The sequence below is a fragment of the Puma concolor genome, chromosome E2 (genome assembly GCF_028749965.1).
Source record: "Puma concolor isolate L17-30 chromosome E2, mPumCon1.1.hap2, whole genome shotgun sequence".
Lineage (NCBI taxonomy): Eukaryota > Metazoa > Chordata > Mammalia > Carnivora > Felidae > Puma > Puma concolor.
Genome location: NC_141681.1, coordinates 10,477,881 through 10,500,321, shown reverse-complemented (window position 1 = coordinate 10,500,321; position 22,441 = coordinate 10,477,881). Strand labels below are relative to the sequence as shown.

Genomic DNA, 22,441 nt, shown 5'->3' with positions numbered 1-22,441 from the left:
ATGTGGTGACATGCCCCACATCACGTGCCAGGAAGTAGTGGAGTTATGAGCAGAATCTAAAACGTTGACTCAGATCCTACATCCTTGGTAACTATGGGGGAACTGAAATAATATCAAGCCTGTTCAAGTGGGCAAGGAAGTGGACTCTAATCGATTTCTTTTTTGGGCTACTGTTTTAGTCAAACAGATGACCTTTTTAAAAAAATTTTTTTTTTTAATATTTATTTATTTTTGAGAGACAGAGTGAGACAACATGAGACTGGGGGAGGGGCAGAGAGAGAGGGAGACACAGGATTGGAAGCAGGCTCCAGGCTTTGAGTTGTCAGCACAGAGCCTGATGCGGGGCTCGAACCCACAGACTGTGAAATCATGACCTGAGCTCAAGTAGGACGCTCAACAGACTGAGCAACCCAGGTGCCCCGAAACAGATGACCTTGATAAGTCTGAGATTGTTTCAAAAGGGTGAATAAAGACAACCAGCGATCATCTAAATCAGTGTCAGAGTTTGGGTTCCCAGGAGAAGAGACTTATAGATACTAAGATGATCCTTCTCCCAAGTACCCCAACCAGAAAGAGCAAGAGAAGACACTTAATTCAAAAGAATAGATGAAGGTTAGTGATGGGAAATCAAAATGCGTTCAGCATGAGGAAGAGCAAGCAGATGGACAGGAGACAGAACAAGACAGAAAGGAGTGGATGAAGAAATTATCTGGCTTGCCCAAGGCCAAACTCATGATCTTGATTTCATTACCTCCCCAACAAATTATCCCAAAGCCACACCCACAAGATTCCCTAACCTAGGTTTCCCTTTGGTCTGTTTGGCTTGTGGGGCACTATTTAGGAAACAACAATTGGTCCTCAGGCAAGATTCATAAATAGGTCTTAACTCTTAGGCCAACTTTTCAGTCTCCATGAAAGCTACGAGACTAGGTAGAGAATGTGGACAAGCATCCTAAAGTCTGGTGGAAAGGGCAGCCTGAGAAATTAGTAATGTCTCTCACAAGTTCATGGTAGGAGGCCATCAACATTCATTAACATTGTCATCCTTTGGGTTAACACTTAGGCTTCCTGAAGATATCAATTATATTCAAAGCCCAACAGTCAAGGCCCTACAAGTTTTCCCAGGAAGCTGATTCTCATCTCTAGAGCGGTGCTTCTCGAACTTTGTTGTGCTTCCAAACCACCTGGGAAATCTGTTAAATTGCAGATCCCAAGGGTCGGGGCTAAGGTCCCAACTTCAGCACTTCTACCGCGAAGTGAAACCACGCCCACTAGATCACGCACCGCAGTCTGACTGCAAGGGCCTGAAGCTTTAGTTACTTGCCCAGAGAATCTCTGATGGATTCCTGAAAGTTTGTTTCACTTTAGCTCAAATGTCAAGGGTAAGATCTACAGTTCATCTGAGCGAAGAACAATACTGAGAGCAATTTTTCTACTTACCACAGATGCCATCCATATCATTAAATGAGGTACAAGGTAAAAATCAATTAATTAAAGGAAACATCAATAAGAGAGGCTCAAATTCATGGTGTGAAGGAGAACTTATTGCAATGCTTAATGATTTCTTTCTCTTCCCTAGCATTGCTGAATAGCATTTCTTAAACTAAAAATAAAGTTATAGTCTTTCCTGCTCTGAGGGTAGTGAAAACTAATCATATCCTCAAATAAAGCACATACAATGAATGAAGAAGCCACAAATTCAGCTAGTTAAGCAGAGAATTTAATCTGATGTCAGAAATTCAGAGGGTACCTACTGACTAGGTATTTGCTAGGCAATATTGGAGGAACAGAAAGGAAGTTATGGTACCTACACTCAAGGATATAAAAACGTAGCACACAGGAGGAGAGCAAGACTATCCATTGGAATCTCAGAAGAAAATACTAGTACTTCTGTTCACATATGGAAGCTATGTGGATTTACAGCTTATTAATATGTAGTTTAAATAGAACACCACAAAATGGTCAATGATTTAAATAAGTTTTTTTAGGGGCACCTGGGTGGCTCAGTCGGTCGAGTGGCCAACTCTTGTTTCGGCCTGGGTCCTGATCTCATGGTTCGTGAGATCGAGCTCCACATTGAACTCTGCACTGGCAGCATGGAGCCTGCTTGGGATTCTCTCTCCCTCTCTCTCTGCCCACCCGTAAAATAAATAAAATAAACACTTAAAAATAAATAACTTTTTGTGGAGAAACACCAAATTGAATATACACTAATGATAAAAAACACACACACACACACACACACATGAGCAAGCACAGATGACAATTCTACTCCTAGTGTGACTGGTTCCAAGAGTTGTACACAACCCAAGAAAAGCCCGGTAGAATCTTTTCCAATGGTTGCCCTCTGACACCGAACAACGAAACTCTTTCTGCCGGAGATGCTACATTGGAACAGTGAATTTAGGGCCTCTGGCAGAATTCTTCCCTTCCAGATGGATGCAATATGCAGAATGAAGGAAAACAAAGATGGTGATGATAGGAAATGATGAGGTGGGGTTGGGGTGGGGGGAGAAATAAGCATGTGTATGTGTGTTCATATCATGCTGAGTTCATCATCTCTTAGGTCCCAGTTTCCGTTTCTGTAAATCCTATGAGCTACTCCAATCCCTTCAAGCCACACAAGACAAGATGAGTTATCTTTTCCATTTGAACTAGTCTATGTTGGCTTATCGCCCAGGTTAGGCTATGATCTCACAGAGCTTCCCTCTAGATAGGCAAAATACACAAAAAATAAACAAGGCCTTTTCTGAAAAGGACATCACAAAATGTGGAAAGATCTACATGACAAAATGGCATCACTAAATGACATAATGAAAATAGCAACAGAAGGAAATGAAACAGGCAGATGGAAGATGGAGTGACCAGAGGGGGCAGTATTAGACATGACGGCCACCCCTTTCTCAGACAGCCCTCTCTCCACTGAAAGAGGGAATGGAAAAGAAAGCCACCTTAGATCAGCAGCAGGGCAAAAGTCCCAGAGAGACCCTGAGAGAAGTGAGTTACCCCAAATCACCCAGTAAGCCAGGGGCAGGGTAGGGAATAGAATTCACTTTCCTGTCTCCTAATTCAGAGTCTGGAACATGGCAGTCCAGGTCAAGGTCAGGTAAGGTCATGCAACTTGGAGTCCCAAGACCCAGACTCTACACATAGGCATATGGGATTCCAAGAATAAACTTTGGGTCCATAAACCTTATCTATCAGTAGGAATGATAGATCATTCACAGCACTGTGAGCTCAGATTTGCAAATACAATTTATAAGCAAGCAAATACTCTAGATATGGCATCTTTATAGTTTTGCTGCATTATAAAACCAAAACAACTCACCATAGAAAGAAGTTGAAGAGGGGCGCCTGGGTGGCTCAGTCAGTTAAGCGTCCGACTTTAGCTCAGGTCATGATCTCAGGGTTCATGAGTTTGAGCCCCATGTCAGGCTCTGTACTGACAGCTCAGAGCCTGGAGCCTGCTTCAGATTCTATGTCTTCCCCTCTCTCTGCCCTTCCCCCCTCCTCACACTCTGTCTCTCAAAAATAAATAAACATTAAAAAAAATTTTTTTAACGAAAAAAATTGAAGAGTAGAAAAAACATTTTAGAAATTATCCCTTATCTCAGTCTTTTTCATTTATTTATCCATTTAATATTTATTGGGCATATATATCCAGCAGGGTCTAATTCCACCAACACCCATGCAAAGTTGTAGAGAATACTTCATTAACCAATGTTATATCCTGCTTTATTTTACTTATAAATATAACCATTTTCCTAGCCTTTTCATAACGTACTTTCCATGGTTCTATAATATTCCAGTGTGTTATTCTTTGAGGACATACATGATTGCAATTTTCCAAACACATTTTTGATTGGAATTTTGCTTGAACAACTAAATATAAATGTTTTATATTTATTTAAATAAATGGAAATTTTGCTTTTAATTTTTCTTTTTCTGTAAACAATGCTGTAATTAACATCTTTGTGGTGATTTTTTCTTCTTCTTCTTGACTTTGGATTTTCCTGCCTTGTTAATACAGATTTTCAGAGTGGAATTACTGAATCAAAGGGTAGGAATAACTTTAGACACTTTCCAACATGGCGCTAAGTTGCTTTCTAAAAAGTTGGTACACACTTAAGCAAAAGCAGGCCCTGTAAATGCCACTAACTTTGGAGTCAGTCTGTCCTGGGTTTGAATACCAGCATTTATGTGCTCACTAGCTTTGTGACCTGGAAGATGTCATCTTACCTGTCTGAATACTTCACCAATCTGTAAATAAACCAGGGTAAAACAATAATGTTCATAATATCCATAATATTTAACTCATAAAACTGTGAGGATTAAAAATAAACAGTTCAAATTTTTTTTTTTTTTTGGTAATGGTTCATGTGACAAACATTCATTATTCTACTGAGTTAAAAATAAATAAATTTTAAAAACCCAGATGCTGGCGCCAGACGGGCAGCACTGGTAAGAAGCCTCACGCGTAGCAGGTAACATTATTATTACATCTGGTATACTCATTTGGGTTACACAAATGGCAAGGTGTGCTAAGAACTGGGCCTACAGTAAAGAACAAAAACATAGAGGAGACCGGCATTAAACTGAAAAGTTACCAAAAGAACAGAATGACAAACAACGACAAACCTGTTCTGAAATACAGTGGGGGTAAAACAACAAGGCTTTAGAAGGTCTCAAGAGGTGACATCAGGATGTCTAAGGGTGACCACGGCCTTGAGCCCGATGAAGGGGTATACTTATCAGCAACCACTTCTGGAACTATTTACGTGTTTGGGACACCCCAGAAGCCGGAGAGAGGTGTCAAGGGGCGGGGAGGGGGGGGTGGGCGGTGTGTGCAGCCTGGAGGGGAGGGGCCCTGCCCCGGGGTAGCGTAGTGGTTGCAGCAGCGCAAGATCCCTGGAAGGGATGGGCGCGGGGACCACGGGGCCCAACAGCAGTGCCTCGGCGCCGAACACGGTGCTGGGCACGCGGCTGGCAGGGCTGCTTTTGGTGGCGGTCGCGGCGGCAGCGGACCGGCCGCGGAGGCAGCGCGCCTGCTCGGCTCTGCTGGTGGTCGGGCCCAGGCCGGTGGGGCTGACGCGGCACTCGTCGCTGTCCGCTCGCGCGGGTGCTGAAGCTGACCCCGCAGGACGCACTCGTGGGGCTCGCCGCAGGGGCGCCCGCAGCAGATTGCTCTGGACCCCGCCAATGTCCTCTACCTCTGGCCGAGAGGGGTGGATTTCGGCAAAATGGAGGGCTGTTGGCGCAATGGTCACTTTTTCACTACTGGCGCCTTCCAGGAGCCCCTCCTCAGCCTCCTGGAGAGGAAGGGGCAGCGGCCTAGTCTCTGCCTTCCCCTGCGCACCAAGGTGAGGAGAGGCCTGGGAAAACATATCGCCCCTGACTTAGCCTCTCGACCACCCCCAGCTCCAACACCAGCTGACCACAGGGGGCCAGTGACAACTGATGGACACTGCTGTCTTCTTTTCTTGCCAAATCAGCTTTTTGACAGACAGAAAGCAATTCTATAACATTTGAAGATAGCTAGAAAGTGGAATAATACCCTTACTTCATTAAAGTTTATGTGGCAATTTTATGAGACAGTGCAGGTAGAAGGGCATGGCAGTCTTACTTATAGGAGAGGCTTAGAAAGTGAAAATTATCACCAGCTGCAAACTGATTTCCAAGAACTTAAGATAAAAGGGGCCTCATCTTTTTAGAAGCAAATGCTCAAAAATCAAATGACACGTGGCTCTGAGAAAAGAAATTTCCTGAGTATTCAAAGAACAAGGAGAAGAAGATTAAAATGACAGTAATTTTCCAAGGTGTAGATTTAGCCAGAATGAGCAACCCAAATCAGCCCATCAGCCCTAGAGTTTCTCTTTGAAGACTGAATGCTCAATTTTAATATTTGTCATCTTTTAGCATGGTTCATTTGGGGAAAAAAAAATCTAGGGTACTATTTAACCTTATAACAGTATGGCTTTTCCACTTATAAAAATTTACATGGCACAAGCCATGTTTTTTTTTTTTAAGTGTTTTTATTCATTTTTGAGAGACAGAGTGTGAGTGGGGGAAGGGCAGAGAGAGGGAGACACAGAATCCAAAGCAGGCTCCAGCCTCTGAGCCGTCAGCACAGAGCTCCACGTGGGGCTTGAACTGGTGAACCATGAGATCATGACCTGAGCCAAAGTTGGATGCTCAACTGACTGAGCCACCCAGGCGCCCCAAGCCATGTGTTCTTTAAAGAATAGTTTTAATGTTTATGAGAAAGAGAGAGAGAGAGAGAGAGAGAGAGAGAGAGAGATCATGAGTAGCAAAGGGGCAGAGAGAGGGAGAGAGAGAGAGAGAGAGAGAGAGAGAGAGAGAGAATCCCAAATAAGCTCTGCACTGTCAGCACAGAGTCTGACACAGGTCTCAAACCCACAAACCATGAGATCATGACCTGAGCCAAAATCAAGAGTCAGACACTTAACTGACTGAGCCACCTAGGCACCCCAAGAATTTTCTTAAAACAATTTTTTTTTCATTTAAAAAAAAGAATTTTCTGAGTCCCAGTGTGGGCCATTCAAATTTATTTAGTGATTTTTTTCCTTGTACATATGTTCATCTCACAATAACCATAGGATATGTGTTTTTACGATGTCATTTTAGCAATGGGGAAATTGAGGCTCGAAGAGATTAAGTAATTTGTTGAGGCCGCAAAGGTGGAAGGTAATGAGTCATGATTAAAATCCATATCTGCATGGCTTCAGGGTCCGTTCTCTAACACCACATGGTACCACTCCCTTCTGAGGGCATACTACAGGTTAAAATTAATATTAACATTAGCATGGGGCTATATTATCTAATTAAGCTATTAGCACCCTTAACATGTACTATCATATTTATGTAGATAAATCTGGAGAGCAGGCTCTCAAGGTCAAACACCCAAAGGAAATCAAGTACCAAGCAGGAATAACTCAGAAGAGATTAATGTTGCTTATAGCTATAACTGACAGAACATTCACAGTAGTCAAAACCCAAACAGACTCTGGTCACATAAATCATCCTGTTCACATACCACAAATAGTTACTAAGTTTACAACAAAGCAGACACTATTGTAGATTTTTAGACACACAGCCATTAGCAAGCACATGAGATTGAAAAGGAATGCATTAAATTGTTAATAAGCTGTTACTTCTGGATGAAGGATTTTATGGGTGAATTTTATTTTCTTCTTTGTGTTTTCCCTCTTTTACACACTTTCTAAAATGAGCAGATATATTACTTTTAAATTGAGGAAAATGTCTTATATATGTAAGTGGACTTTAATGGACCAACTTATTTTGATACTTTTGTGCTTGTCAAACACATTTGACAGTTATACCCCCCGACTCACTTGAGAGCTTAATATTTCAGTAACCAAGATTTCCATTGACCTAAGTTGGAGCCCACTTTGTAGAAAAAACAAAGACATTTTTAACAACCACAGTGCAGCTACAGAGAAAGGGAAAAATAATCACGTGAAGCAGAGACTAGGTCTTAAGAACTTTTTATTTTGCCAGTAACATGGATCTAGCCCCCAGAGACCAGCTTCCACCCCAACTTACAACATAGGGAGAAGGTTATAACCATGGAAGCTCAACCTCAAAATAGTGGAGGAAAAACAGTCTATACGTGTATAAATTTAATGAGAAAATTCTGACCAGAAGCTAAGTATCATACTTATTCTTCCCTCCTTTCAATTCTTTCAAGTATTTTCCACCAAGTTACTTCCGCCTAGCAATCTGTACACCACCAAAGAATAAGAGCTCAATCAAGAGATTTAAGTAAAGAATATATGGATATATGGATTTGTAGGAAAACTTACAAAATCCAAGAGTCTTTTCCTAAATCCAAGAATTACCAAAGAAATTGACCCTACTTCTAGGCATCTTCCAAGAAGGACGTTCTTCCCAAATAACAATTTGAAACTTCATTAGACGTCTCCAATTTCCAACAAGGTGGAAATCTTCTTTTATGCTTAATTTACATTCTTTCTGCTGTCTTTGCAGCCCCCTCTCCCCATCCTTTCTGTATTATAGAGTACCATTAACATGGCATTAGCTTTCTTTGCTGAGGAAGTATACATAGATGTGTGTGTGTGTGTGTGTGTGTGTGTGTGTATCTTAATTGGGATGAGATCTGTGTAGTACCAGTAATGCAGAAAATGTGAAAAGCATAAGGTGCAAAATTTGCCATTGGAAAAATCAAAGCTCGTGGGCAAGTTAAGATCGGTATGTTAGCAATAACCCAATGATAGTAAAGATTGTGTTGGGGTCATAAATATCTCTCTACAAATGTCAAGGGCATAGGCAGACATTTTATAAGCTCTGTGGTTATTTATTCAAGCATGTCTGGCCTGGCTGACCTAGAGCTTTTGGTATTTGTTGGCAATTTTCTATGTTAAGAAAATATTTTTTAATCAGATGAACTTTATAGTGGTCAAAGGTCAAACAACTAATTAAAATTAACAGCAGCCCCAGTGAATGACTAACCAACAACAAACTAAAGAGGGAGGTTATCTCAAGTTGGCAGCTCTCTAAATGAAAGAGCTCTGGGGCGCCTGGGTGGCTCGGTCGGTTATGCGTCCGACTTCGGCTCAGGTCATGATCTCACGGTCCGTGGGTTCGAGCCCCGCATCAGGCTCTGTGCTGACCGCTCAGAGCCTAGAGCCTGTTTTGGATTCTGTTTCTCCCTCTCTCTGACCCTCCCCCGTTCATGCTGTCTCTCTCGGTCTCAAAAATAAACGTTAAAAAAATTTAAAAAAAATATAAAAAAAGAAAGCACTCTGACATTAGGCAATAAAACTTACTTAACTGAACTGCCCAGAAATAAAAGGTTTTTGCAGTTTAGCAGAGGCTGGGATGTTGGGTACAGAAAGAATAATTGCTCTTGATATTAGATGCAAAGCAACAAAGTGATTAAGGCTCTGAGGTCAGTCAGACCTAGGTACAAAGTAAGGTTCCTAACTTGCTAGTTAACTAGCAAACTTGCTTAGTTAACTGGGGCAAGTTAACTTCTACAAGGTTCATCTTCTTATCTGTAGGTCTGTACCTGCCTCTATTGGTCATTATGACAGTTGAATTAGACAATGTCCATAGGCTCCTTAGCAGATGTCCATAAGTATGCAATGGATGTTAGCTTTATTTTGTTCTTCATCCATCGTGAGCACATTTTCCCAACTGTAGAGAAGATGACACCCATACCCACACACACATACTCCACCCTGAGTATCTGCTGGATTCCCCAAGGGGCACAGAATAAAAGCCAAGCCCCTGGAGAGCATTCTCAGCTCCCCTGTAGCCTGGTGCTCAGATCCCAATCCCTGTGTGCTAACCTGCTAGGACAAGCATCCACGTAGAGGGGGAAAGTAGGATTCGTCAACCTGATCTCACACGTGGGCTCCACCAATGACTAATTACCAGATGAAATAAAAGAAATTTCTTAACTTCTCAGGTACTCAGTGTCCTCCACTAAAAATTGGATATCCTTGGACAAAGCTCAAAGGATTATTGTTGGAGATGAAATGGAATAAGGTGTGTGGATATGTCAAGTGCAATGTATGGCATGAAGTAGACATTTAGCTAGCACTGGTCAGTTTCCTGACACTGAGCGTTGGGGTATCCCTGTTCTGAGGTCTCCCTATGCAGACCATGCACCTTTGGGGTGTTTCTAGTATAATCCACTAAGTGGAAACATATGCAGAACGTAGTAGTTTTATTCCCACAAACACATAGCATGTGTGCTTAGTACACAGCAAATAATCATGCATTCTTAGTGTTAGACTTGAAAGTTAGGACTACAGAGGCAGCAGGGACAGAAATATGCTTTCATGCTATCTTGTGAATATGCTATCATGTGAAGGCAGCCTGAGAAGACCACAAGGATGGAATACTCTATTAAATCATCTGAGAGGCATTGATAATCTCCTCACTTCAGTTTCCTTTCCAGGAAAAAGAAGGAAGCCTAACTATTCTTCCCAGACCTCTCAACTCTGAAAATTATTCCATGCTAGTCAGAGTTGACCTCTCCTTTCAAACAAACGGGGTGGGGAAACGGGGTAAAGTGGAGAGCCCTTATTTCAGCTCTGTCTTCTCTCCCTCATCCTCCTTTGATACTGTTGTTGCTGGGATAGGAACAGTCCTCCTCTCCCATGCTTAAAGTTAAAAGGAACTTCTAGGGTCTTGCTTGACCACTCACTGAGAATCCCTTACAAGAGAAAAGAGGAAGAGCCCCGATGTATAAGCAAGAACAAGTGTATGCATGGCATTTCTTAAATATGCTTCACCACTCATTTTCTATGTGACTAAGGACAAATTCTTCAAATTCTCTGAGCCTTGGTCTTCTGGTTCATAAAAAGAATTGTCAGTTGAGGGGATGGACAATAGCAACCTCAGATTGTTGAGAGGCAAACAGGATAATATATGCTTTTAGCCTCCTGACAAAACAAAAATGCTCAATAAATGTCACTTCCCCTTCCTTCTATTTAAGTCTCAAACAGACTGAAGGCTATTGAGATTATAGGTAACCTTTTGTATACCACATAGACTCTGCAAATCGCCTAGTATAATACAGTATAGAAATATTTGTGGGATAGATGAAAACGCAAACAAGTATTTTAAAGCAAGGCAAAAGCTCTCAGCACAATGCCCAACTCTCTGATGAGCAGAAAAGACTAGAGTTGGGCCACCGGGGTATGGTTTAATTACCAGATGCATGGTAGTATGATGGATTGCGATTTTCCATCTTGTTATCCTTACGGCACGCCAGAGATCCAGATTATCAACCCAAGACCAATTTTCAGCAAGATCAGGAAAAACCAAGAAGTGGATATATAAATGAAAAAAAAAAAAAAAGGTGGGGGGAGAGTTTGGGTTTGTTTTTTTTAAACCAATGGTCCTGTATTTTGTGGGGGGTTATGAAGTCTACCAGGGAAGCTTGAGTCTTCCTCCCATAAAACACATATATTCACATACACTAACCATTTCAGGGGCCTTAGAAGCTCAAGTTGAGAATCGTCTATTTCGATCTGTTGGAACTCTAAATCTAAATTTTGTAGCCATATATCAGATGTTTGTCAACGCATTACGGACTTCTGGCAAAACATGAGCAAATGGTTAAATTGTATTGATTGTGGAGACTCAGCTGTGCCCTGAAAAGCAACCTAAAGCTCCCAGAGTACAAGATTTGTAGGCTTGCCATGCTGACAGTCAAGGAAAGATGAGTCCTTATTAAAGTGCTCAGACTCTTTGCATTTCACATGTCAATTGCTGGGAAAGAGAGTGTTTACAGGCTCCTCTTCTGGAAGTCAGGTGAACTGAGGAGCAGGGACGGCCATCAGAAAGATTCTACCTCAGTGAGCCCAGACCACCGAGACAGCATCCACACTTTCACTAAACACAGTTAGTGAGGCGAAGCTGTAGCTTTAGCTTCCTAGAGTTTATTTCTAAAACTATGGAGTCTTGCCTCAGTTCTGGGATCGGCTGAGACCTCTGTTGTAACCGCATCTCATTTCAACTGCTCTCTCCACCCAACACGGCTTCCCTCCTGCCCTCCAGATGTTAAGCCTGCGGACCCACCTCAGTGAACCCGCTGCATGAAAATCTTGTCTCTGAATCTATTTCTCGAGAAACCTGACTTATGACACTCTAAAAGCCTCACTGTCCTCAAGTATAAAATGGGCATGGTCACTGTACCTATATATATCATAAGGTTCTTGGAGGATGCAGTCATATAATGCCAGTGAAATGCTTAGCATAGGGCTTGACACCGAGTGAGCCCTTCCCAGAAGCCACAAATTGATCCAGGGAACCAATGCTATCAGGATCAAACTCCAAGCTGGCTTCTTGGCAGAAATAAAAAGACATAAGACATATAGAAAATGACAAGCTTGATCCTAAAATTCATATAGAAGTACATGAAACCAGAGTCGACAAAACAATCTAGAAACAAAACAAAACAAAACAAAAAATTAGAGAACTCACACATCCCAACTTCAAAAGTTGCTACAAAGCTAGAGTAATCAAGGCAGCATGACACTGGCATGAGGACAGATATAGAACAATGGAATAAATTGAGAGTCCAACAATAAGCTTGTATATTTACGGGCAATTGACTTTTGTCAAGGGTGCCAAGAGCATTCAATGGGGAAAAATAATCTTTTCAATAAATGATACTGGGACCACTGGATAGCTATATGAATTAGAATCAGTTTGGAGCCTTTCCTCCTACTATGTACCAAAGTCAACTCAAAATGGGTCCAATCTCTAAATGTCAGAGCTCAAACTATAAAACTCTTAGAAGAAATCATAGGTGTAAGTCTTTGTGACTTTGGGTTAGGCAATGGTTCAAGCAACAAGAGAAAAAAAAAGGACAAATCACACTTCATCATCAAAATTAAAATGTCTGCGCTTGAAAGGAAACCACTAAAAAAAAAAAAAGGCAATCAACAGAATGGGATAAAATCTCTGCAAATCATGTATCTGGTTTGTAGCTAGGATATACATAGAACTCTTTAGAATTCAACAATAAAAAGACAACGCTACTTAAAAGTGGGCAAAAGATGACATTCTACTCTGACAATAATTTCTGCAAATGAGTCATGTAACCTTCTAGGTTTGAGGGCAGACACTATGTTGTATTCCCTTCTGCCTCTCTAGTACCTACCGGAGGAGTGGCAAAAAAACCAAAACAAAACAAACTCCGTGAGCTTTGAAGTAGGAGACCTGTGTTCAGTTAGGACTGCCACGTACTAGCTCTTTGATATTGGACAGTAAGTTCACTTCTCCAATCCCTGTTTTTCTCATCTATAAAATGGACTTAACAAGAACACCCACCTCATAGAACTGTCGACGCTGAATGCCAGCATACACCTACAACTCTTAGTTCATCCCTAGAATAATAGATAGGTCCTAAATTGCAGCTATGATTCTAAGCGTTGAGATAATTATGTGAATGATAACATCGTGAATACTTGTAGCAGCAGCAACAGCAAACAGAACAGCGAAGTATGTTTGCTTGCCACCACCTCAGTCATCAACAGAAACCATCCGTGTGATGGGTACATGTTTGTGCAAACGCTGCTCACTTTGTATCTTAGTTTACAGCTGATTTGATGAGGAAGGGTGTAGTGCTAGGCTGGCCCAAAATCATTGTGGTGGCTGATGGCTCCCATGGGGGAGACCTGCCATGTGCTGGGGCTCAGTCCACATTACGTGGTCGAATCCTGCAACGCTTACGGAGCTAATGCCACCATCACAAGACTGGACCAGAGACAGGTAAGCTGTGGAGGGTCTTTCACACTGTCTTCCCCACTCCTTCCATTCTAAGTGGTCAGGTTGATTATTAGTTCATTTATGGTCCGCAGACAAGTCTGTTCTGCCTCCGGGAGCTCATTTACAAAAAGCACTCAACCAGGTGGTTTCTGGGATATTTGTCCCGGTGATCGCCCCGCCTGACTGCACAACGGCAGCTCCACAGGCTGAATCATCAGCATGGAGAGTGTTAAGGAGGGTAACTTCTCTAATCAATCTGTATTGTGCTAATGATACGATGAACATGATTTGGCATCAACCAAGAATGCTCAATCTTTGGGCCAAAAAACATGGATCATCGAAAACGAAACTGGTCAGGGAATCCGCTACCGACTATTCTAGGAACTGATCAGTTATCTTACACACATTGGGCATGAACAAGAGTGGTCCAGACTGAGATATGGCAGGCACGTCAGCCATTCATAACCAGGATGAAAAGAGCCAACCTTTCACTGTAAAAATGAATTACTTGGGCCTACCTGCCTTATCCTGAAGTCTCCCGCTCGAAGCCTCACTTTTCCAATCTTGCAAGAGTCCAAAGGGGTTGGGGAGTGTCAATCTAGATAACTTAACTTAACAGAAGTCCTGGGGGCAGGGGTGCCTGGGTGGCTCAGTCGGTTGAAGGTCCAACTTCAGCTCAGTCATGATCTCGCAGTCTGTGAGCTCAAGCTTCACGTGGAGCTCTGTGTTGACAGCTCAGAGCCTGGAGCCTACTTTGGATTCTGCGTCTCCCTCTCTCTCTGCTCCTCCCCTGCCCATGCTCTGTCTCTCTCAAAAATAAATAAACATAAAAAATTTTTGAAAAAAAAAAATAGAAGTCTTTGGCGCATCTGGATGGCTCAGTTGGTTGAACGTCTGCTTGGGATTCTCTCTCTCCCTCTCTCTGCCCCTCCCTGACTCTGTGCACACGCATGTGCATGTGTGCACAGGGACCCTCACATCTCAAAGTTATTTTGAGATCAAAAAACTCCATTGAGAACATGATTTGGGGAAGTTGCCAGAGTGCCCAAAGATGCCAACATTGGCCTACATAGGATCTCAGATCATTATGAAGTTATATTTATCTATTTCACTAACATGACAATAGACAATGTGAAGCACAGTAAATTATTTTGGTAAGACATGGAATCTTTGCTTTCCAGGTAGGTTACCCAAAAGGTAAAAAAACACCTTTCACAATCTCTTACCAAGCGCAGACTAATAGTCCAGGAAAACTTAGTCCTTTTAACAGAGAGAAAACTAAATTCTAATATTCTACAAGTATACTTCTGATATTAAAACTCATTCTTGGGGACGCCTGGGTGGCTCAGCCTAAGGGTAAGCATCTGACTTCAGCTCAGGTCATGATCTCACAGCTTGTGGGCTCGAGCTCCGCTTCCGGCTCTGTGCTGACAGCTTGGAGCCTGGACTCTGCTTCAGATTCTATGTCTCTTCTCTGCCTCCCCTCTGCCTGCACTCTGTCTCTCTCAAAAATAAATAAACATAATAAACAAACAAACAAACAAATAAATAAATAAAATTCATTCTTGGAGCGTCTGGGTGGCTCAGTTGGTTGAGGGTCTGACTCTTGATTTTGGCTCAGGTCATGATCTCACTGTCCTAAGATCGAGCCCCATGTTGGGCTCTGCATTGAGCTGGAACCTGCTTAAGATTTTCTCTTTCCCTGGGTGCCTGGGTGGCTCAGTCAGTTAAGCGTCTGACTTTGACTCGGGTCATGATCTCACAGTTCTGGGTTAGAGCCTGGCGTCGGGCTCTGTGCTCAGAGCCTGGAGCCTGCTTCAGATTCTGTGTCTCCCTCTCTCTGCCCCTCCCCCATTCACACTCTGTCTATCTCTCTCTCAAAAACAAATAAACATTAAAAAATAAAAAAAAATTAAAGATTTTCTCTCTCCCTCTGCCCAGCCCCTGCTCATGGTCTCTCTCTCTCTCAAAATAAATAAACATTAAAAAAATTAAAATAAAATCATTCTTTAAAAACTTAAGTAAACTCATTCCCATTTTAGTTAGTCTGGCCAAACATAAAATTCCATTTCCAAGATTTGTTTCCTGTAAACCTTCTACAACTTTTTCAGACCCATTCTGATTCTGTCTGGGTGTTTTTCCTGTTTCTAATTCTCGAACAAACACTCATTCTACTTTGCTTACCTATTTTTTGTATGCAGTTGTTCTCATATTTAATATTTCTAAGTGGTTTTTTTTTTTAATGTTTATTTTTGAGAGAAGGAGAGGGGCAGAGAGAGGGGGGGACAGAGGATCCAAAGCGGGCTCTGAGCTGACAGCAGACAGCCTGACACAGGTCTCAAGCTCACAAACCGTGAGATCATGACCTGAGCCGAAGTTGGATGCTTAACTGACTGAGTCACCGAGGTGCCCTCCAAGTAGTTTTAACTACATATATTGATAAGAGTTCTTTGTCCTTAGAATCCTTAATTCCAGTGAAAACTAAGAAGAAAGCAATGGTAGACTGTTGCACCAGCATTCTGTGGATTGGCAAATTTATAAAAATACATTTCACAATTTCTAGAAGTATATTCTTCCCTGTAATAAACTTTTCCATGTGGCACAAAACATGTTTACTAATAGACCCGAGTATCTTTAGTTCCTCCGTAAAAGGAAACCAAAGAGTAGATAAGCCTATGTCCAGTAATTAATGTTTTGGTATTTTGTCTTTTTGGGAAACGATCTAGATATTCAATAAATATTCCCCCTTTAACTTATTTCAGTATAACTTTAAGGTTTCAAGTTACCAAAAGGACTTTGGAAACTATTTTTAGATAGGCATACCATAAAGACTCATTATTGTTGAAAAGTTTCTTTATAATAAACTTTTATCTTACTTCTATCTATTGTTCTTAAGTACTATTCTCAGACTACTCGTAAAAATTTCATGAGACATTAAACAGCTAACCATCACCTTATCTTTTTGGCTGACAAATTTATTATAGAGATAACCTGACTTTCATTAAACTAAATAAAATGAAAATATTATATTCAATGCTGATAACTCTAAAGATATGCCTGTTTTAATTAAACCAACAAATTAAAACTAGGTTTTATTTTGTGATTATCCTAGATCCCATTAAATTGAAAAAACATTTGGGTTCATTTCTATATTTCTGAAAGTGTACTTAATTTATGTAAATGTTAATTTGTCTTTAAGCCAATCTAGTAGAACTCTTTACAAATCAATTTTGGTTATAGGTTATACAGTCCAGGGGTAGAAAAATATCACATATCTATAGTATATATACATAAAAATACAGAAATGTATATAGACTCAGATCTTATCACTTTCATTTTAAAATTTTAGCCGGGATACAAGTACAGTAATGCAAACCTCACTAGTTTATAAAAGAACAGTTGGGGGCGCCTAGGTGGCTCAGTCTGTTAAGCATTTGATTTTGGCTTAGGTCATGATCTCACTGTCCATGAGTTTGAGCCCCATGTTGGGCTCTGTGCTGACAGCTTGGAGCCTAGAGCCTGCTTTGGATTCTGTTTGCCTGTCTCTCCGCCCCTCCCCTGTTTATGCTCTGTCTCTCACTCTCTCTCTCTCTCTCTCTCTCAAAAATAAAGAAACGTTAATAAATAAATAAATAAATAAATAAATAAATAAATAAATAATAAAATAAAATAGACTGTGGGGATAGTTGTACTTTATAAACAAACAAACAAGTTAACAGTTGGATCCAAATTGTGTTTCTGACAGATAAAATAAGTTTACCTGCTCAGATGGCTGAAGCTTTTACTAATAATTGAGGGAAAGACTTAAAGATTTTTCATCCACCTGAGTAGTTTTTTGTTTTTTGGACAAGAAATACCTCCCTGAAGTTTGCATTTCAAAGCTGGCTCTGGGTGCCTACGATGACATGTCAAAGGCACAGAGAAAAGATAAAAGTTCCTCCAAGGAGGGCTTTTGTTTCCTAAATCCCACTCTTTCACAATATTTGCAAGTCTTTGGAAATGAACTGGGGAAGTCTGGAGATTGGTAAAGAGGATGGGTTTGCTTTAAAATGTGTCTATGGCCACATTTCTGTTCTTGTAAAGACTCGATTTGTAAGACCAGTACAGTTATTTTAATTCCTCAAAGCACTGGTTTGCAACTGGAATGATATCCCATCAAGACACTGGCCTGCCTACCCAACTACATTAGCCTTGATTTTGTATCAAGGAGAAGTTCTTCAACTAAGATGGAAATCAAAAGATCCCATGGTCCAGGGGCACCTGGCTGGCTAGCTTGGTGGAGCATGTGACTCTTGATCTTGGGGCCATGAGTTCAAGCCTCACACTGGGCGTGGAGCTTACTTAAAAAATTAGGGGATTGGATGGGGAGAAGATGGCAGCAACCGCGTCCTGCTGATCACTTAGATTCCACCCACATCTGCCTAAATAACCCAGAAAACCACCAGAAGACTAGCAGAACGGACTCTCTGGAGCCAAGTGTAGACAAAGGACCACGGAAGAGGGTAGGAAGGGCGGAGAGACGGTGCGCGCTACCTGGACTGGCGGGAGGGGGCCGGCCGGTGGAGGGGCAGCCCGCCCTGCAAGGCAGAGACCCCGAGTCTGGCTGGCAAAAGTGGAGGGGCCGGACTGTGTGAGTTCTGACAGCCAGAGGGACTTAACATCTGGAATGTTAAAAGTCAACAGCTCTACTGGGAGAGCGGGAGGGCGAGAGGACAACAGGAGGGAGAGGTGTTGAGCCCCTGAAGACAGAACTCAGGTCGGCAGGGAACAAAGGCGCTCGCCAGCGCCATCTCCCTCTCCCACCCCCCAGCCAAAATCCCAAAGGGAACCAGTTCCCGGCACTGAACTTGCTTGCACAGCGCAAACACCCAACGCTGTGCTCCTGTGGATCCATCCCTCCCACGGATCTGCCTGCCTCCCTCCCGGTGCTGCTGGGCCCCTCCCTTCCCTGTGCACCTTGCGGATCCACCCCGACTAATACACCAGATCCCATCAAAGCAGCACCACAAGCCTGGGAGTGTGCAAGTAGCCCAGACAGGGGCCACACCACTCCACAGTGAGTCCTGCACCTGGGAGAGGGGAAGATAAGGTACACACCAGTCTGACTGTGGCCCCAGCGGTGGGCTGGGGACAGACATCGGGTCTGACTGTGGCCCCGCCCACCAACGCAAGTTACTCCAGACAGTTTGGAGCCACCGCAGGGACTACTCAAAATGACAAAACGGAAGAATTCTCCTCAAAGGAAACTCCAGGAAGTAGCAACAGCTAACGAATTGATCAAAAACGATTTAAGCAATATAACGGAACAAGAATTTAGAATAATAGTCATAAAATTAATCGCTGGGCTTGAAAAAAGTAGAGAGGACAGCAGAGAATCTATTGCTATAGAGATCAAGGGACTAAGAAACAGTCATGAGGAGCTAAAAAATGCTATAAATGAGGTGCAAAATAAAATGGAGGCAACCGCAGCTCGGATTGAAGAGGCAGAGGAGAGAATGGGTGAATTAGAAGACAAAATTATGGAAAAAGAGGAAGCTGAGAAAAAGAGAGATTAAAAAATCCAGGAGTATGAGGGGAGAATTAGAGAACTAAGTGATGCAATCAAATGGAACAATATCCATATCATTGGAATTCCAGGAGAAGAGAGAGAGAAAGGGGCTGAAGGTGTACTTGAACAAATCATAGCTGAGAACTTCCCTGATCTGGGGAAGGAAACAGGCATTGAAATCCAAGAGGCACAGAGAACTCCCTTCAGACGTAACTTGAATCGATCTTCTGCACGACATATCATAGTGAAACTGGCAAAATACAAGGATAAAGAGAAAATTCTGAAAGCAGCTAGGGATAAACACGCTCTAACTTATAAAGGGAGACCTATATGGCAGGCCAGAAAGGAATGACAGGAAATATTCAATGTGATGCACAGAAAAAATATGCAGCTGAGAATCCTTTATCCAGCAAGTCTGTCATTCAGAGTAGAAGGAGAGATAAAGGTCTTCCCAAACAAACAAAAACTGAAGGAATTCATCACCACTAAACCAGCCCTACGAGAGATCCTAAGGGGGATTCTGTGAGTGAAATGTTGCAAGGACCACAAAGTACCAGAGACACCACTACAAGCATGAAACCTACAGACATCACAATGACTCTAAACCCATATCTTTCAATAATAACACTGAATGTAAATGGACTAAATGCTCCAACCAAAAGACATAGGGTATCAGAATGGATAAAAAAACAAGACCCATCTATTTGCTGTCTATAAGAGACTCCTTTTAGACCTGAGGACACCTTCATATTGAAAGTGAGGGGATGGAGAACTACCTAGCATGCTACTGGAAGTCAAAAGAAAGCTGGAGTAACCATACTTATACCAGACAAACTAGACTTTAAATTAAAGGTTGTAACAAGAGATGAAGCAGGGCATTATATAATAATTACAGGGTCTATCCATCAGGAAGAGCTAACAATTATAAATGTCTATGCGCTGAATACGAGAGCCCCCAAATATATAAAACAATTAATCACAAACATAAGCAACCTTATTGATAATAATGTGGTAATGGCAGGGGACTTTAATACTTCACTTACAACAATGGATAGATCATCTACACACAGGATCAAGAAACAAGGGCCCTGAATGATACATTGGACCAGATGGACTTGACAGATATATTTAGAACTCTGCATCCCACAGCAACAGAATATACTTTCTTCTTCAGTGCACATGGAACATTCTCCAAGATAGATCACATACTGGATCACAAAACAGCCCTTCTTAAGTATAAAAGAATTGAGATCATACCATGTATACCTTCAGACCACAAGGCTATGAAGCTTGAAATCAACGACAGGAAAAAGTCTGGAAAACCTCCAAAAGCATGGAGGTTAAAGAACACCCTACTAAAGAATGAATGGGTCAACCAGGCAATTAGAAAAGAAATTAAAAAATACATGGAAACAAATGAAAATGAAAATACAACAATCCAAATGCTTTGGGATGCAGCGAAGGCAGTCCTGAGAGGAAAATACATTGCAATCCAGGCCTATCTGAAGAAACAAGAAAAATCCCAAATACAAAATCTAACAGCACACCTAAAGGAAATGGAAGCAGAACAGCAAAGACACCCCAAACCCAGCAGAAAAAGAGAAATAATAAAGATCAGAGCAGAAATAAATAATTTAGAATCTAAAAAAACTGTAGAGCAGATCAATGAAACCAAGAGTTTGTTTTTTGAAAAAATAAACAAAATTGATAAACCTCTAGCCAGGCTTCTCAAAAAGAAAAGGGAGATGACCCAAATAGATAAAACCATGAATGAAAATGGAATTATTACAACCAATCCCTCAGAAATACAAGCAATTATCAGGGAATACTATGAAACATTATATGCCAACAAACTGGACAACCTGGAAGAAATGGACAAATTCCTAAGCATCCACACACTTCCAAAACTCAAACAGGAAGAAATCAAAAACTTGAACAGACCCATAACCAGTGAAGAAATTGAATCAGTTATCAAAAATCTCCCAACAAAGAAGAGTCTAGGACCAGATGGCTTCCCAGGGGAATTCTACCAGACATTTAAAGCAGAGATAATACCTATCCTTCTTAAGCTGTTCCAAAAAATAGAAAGGGAAGAAAAACTTCCAGACCCATTCTATGAAGCCAGCATTACTTTGATTCCAGACAGAGACCCAGCAAAAAAAGAGAACTCTAGGCCAATATCCCTGATGAATATGGATGCAAAAATTCTCAATAAGATACTAGCAAATCGAATTCAACGGCATATAAAAAGAATTATACACCATGATCAAGTGGGATCCTGGGCTGCAGGGCTGGTTCAACATTTGCAAATCAATCAATGTGATACATCACATTAATAAAAGAAAAGATAAGAACCATATGATCCTGTCTATCGATACAGAAAAACCATTTGACAAAATTCAGCATCCTTTCTTAATAAAAACCCTCGAGAAAGTTGGTATAGAAGGAACATACTTAAACATCATAAAAGCCATTTATGAAAAGCCCACAGCTAAGATCATCCTCAACGGGGAAAAACTGAGAGCTTTTTCCCTGAGATCAGGAACACGACAGGGATGTCCACTCTCACCGCTGTTGTTTAACATAGTGTTGGAAGTGCTAGCATCAGCAATCAGACAACAAAAGGAAATCAAAGTCATCAAAATTGGCAATGATGATGTCAAGCTTTCACTTTCTGCAGATGACATGATATTATATATGGAAAACCCGATAGACTCCACCAAAAGTATGCTAGAACTGATACATGAATTCAGCAAAGTCGCAGGATACAAAATCAATGTACAGAAATCAGTTGCATTCTTATACACTAATAATGAAGCAACAGAAAGACAAATAAAGAAACTGATCCCATTCACAATTGCACCAAGAAGCATAAAATACCTAGGAATAAACCTAACCAAAGATGTAAAAGATCTGTATGCTGAAAACTATAGAAAGCTAATGAAGGAAATTGAAGAAGACATAAAGAAATGGAAAAACATTCCATGCTCATGGATTGGAAGAATAAATATTGTCAAAACGTCAATACTACCCAAAGCTATCTACACATTCAATGCAATCCCAATCAAAATTGCATTGGCATTCTTCTCGAAGCTAGAATAAGCAATCCTAAAATTTGTATAGAACCACAAAAGATCCCAAATAGCCAAAGTAATTTTGAAGAAGACCAAAGCAGGAAGCATCACAATCCCAGACTTTAGCCTCTACTACAAAGCTGTAATCAAGACAGCATGGTATTGGCACAAAAACAGACACATAAACCAGTGGAATAGAATAGAAACCCCAGAATTAGACCCACAAAAGTATGGCCAACTAATCTTTGACAAAGCAGGAAAGAATATCCAATGGAAAAAAGACAGTCTCTTTAACAAATGGTGCTGGGAGAACTGGACAGCAACATGCAGGAGGATGAAACTAGACCACTTTCTTATACCATTCACAAAAAAAAAAAAAACAAAAAAAAAAAACAAACAAAAAAAACACACACACACAAAAAAAACCCTCAAAATGGATAAAGGACTTGAATGTGAGACAGGAAACCATCAAAATCCTAGAGGAGAAAGCAGGAAAAAACCTCTCTGACCTCAGCTGCAGCAATTTCTT

At 41.3% G+C, this 22,441-nt stretch overlaps 1 pseudogene; it reads left to right on the top strand.

Moving 5' to 3' along the window:
• The first annotated feature begins 4,917 nt into the window (after positions 1 to 4,917).
• LOC147573362 (uncharacterized) overlaps positions 4,918 to 22,441 on the top strand; it is a 35,013-nt pseudogene continuing 17,489 nt past the window's right edge.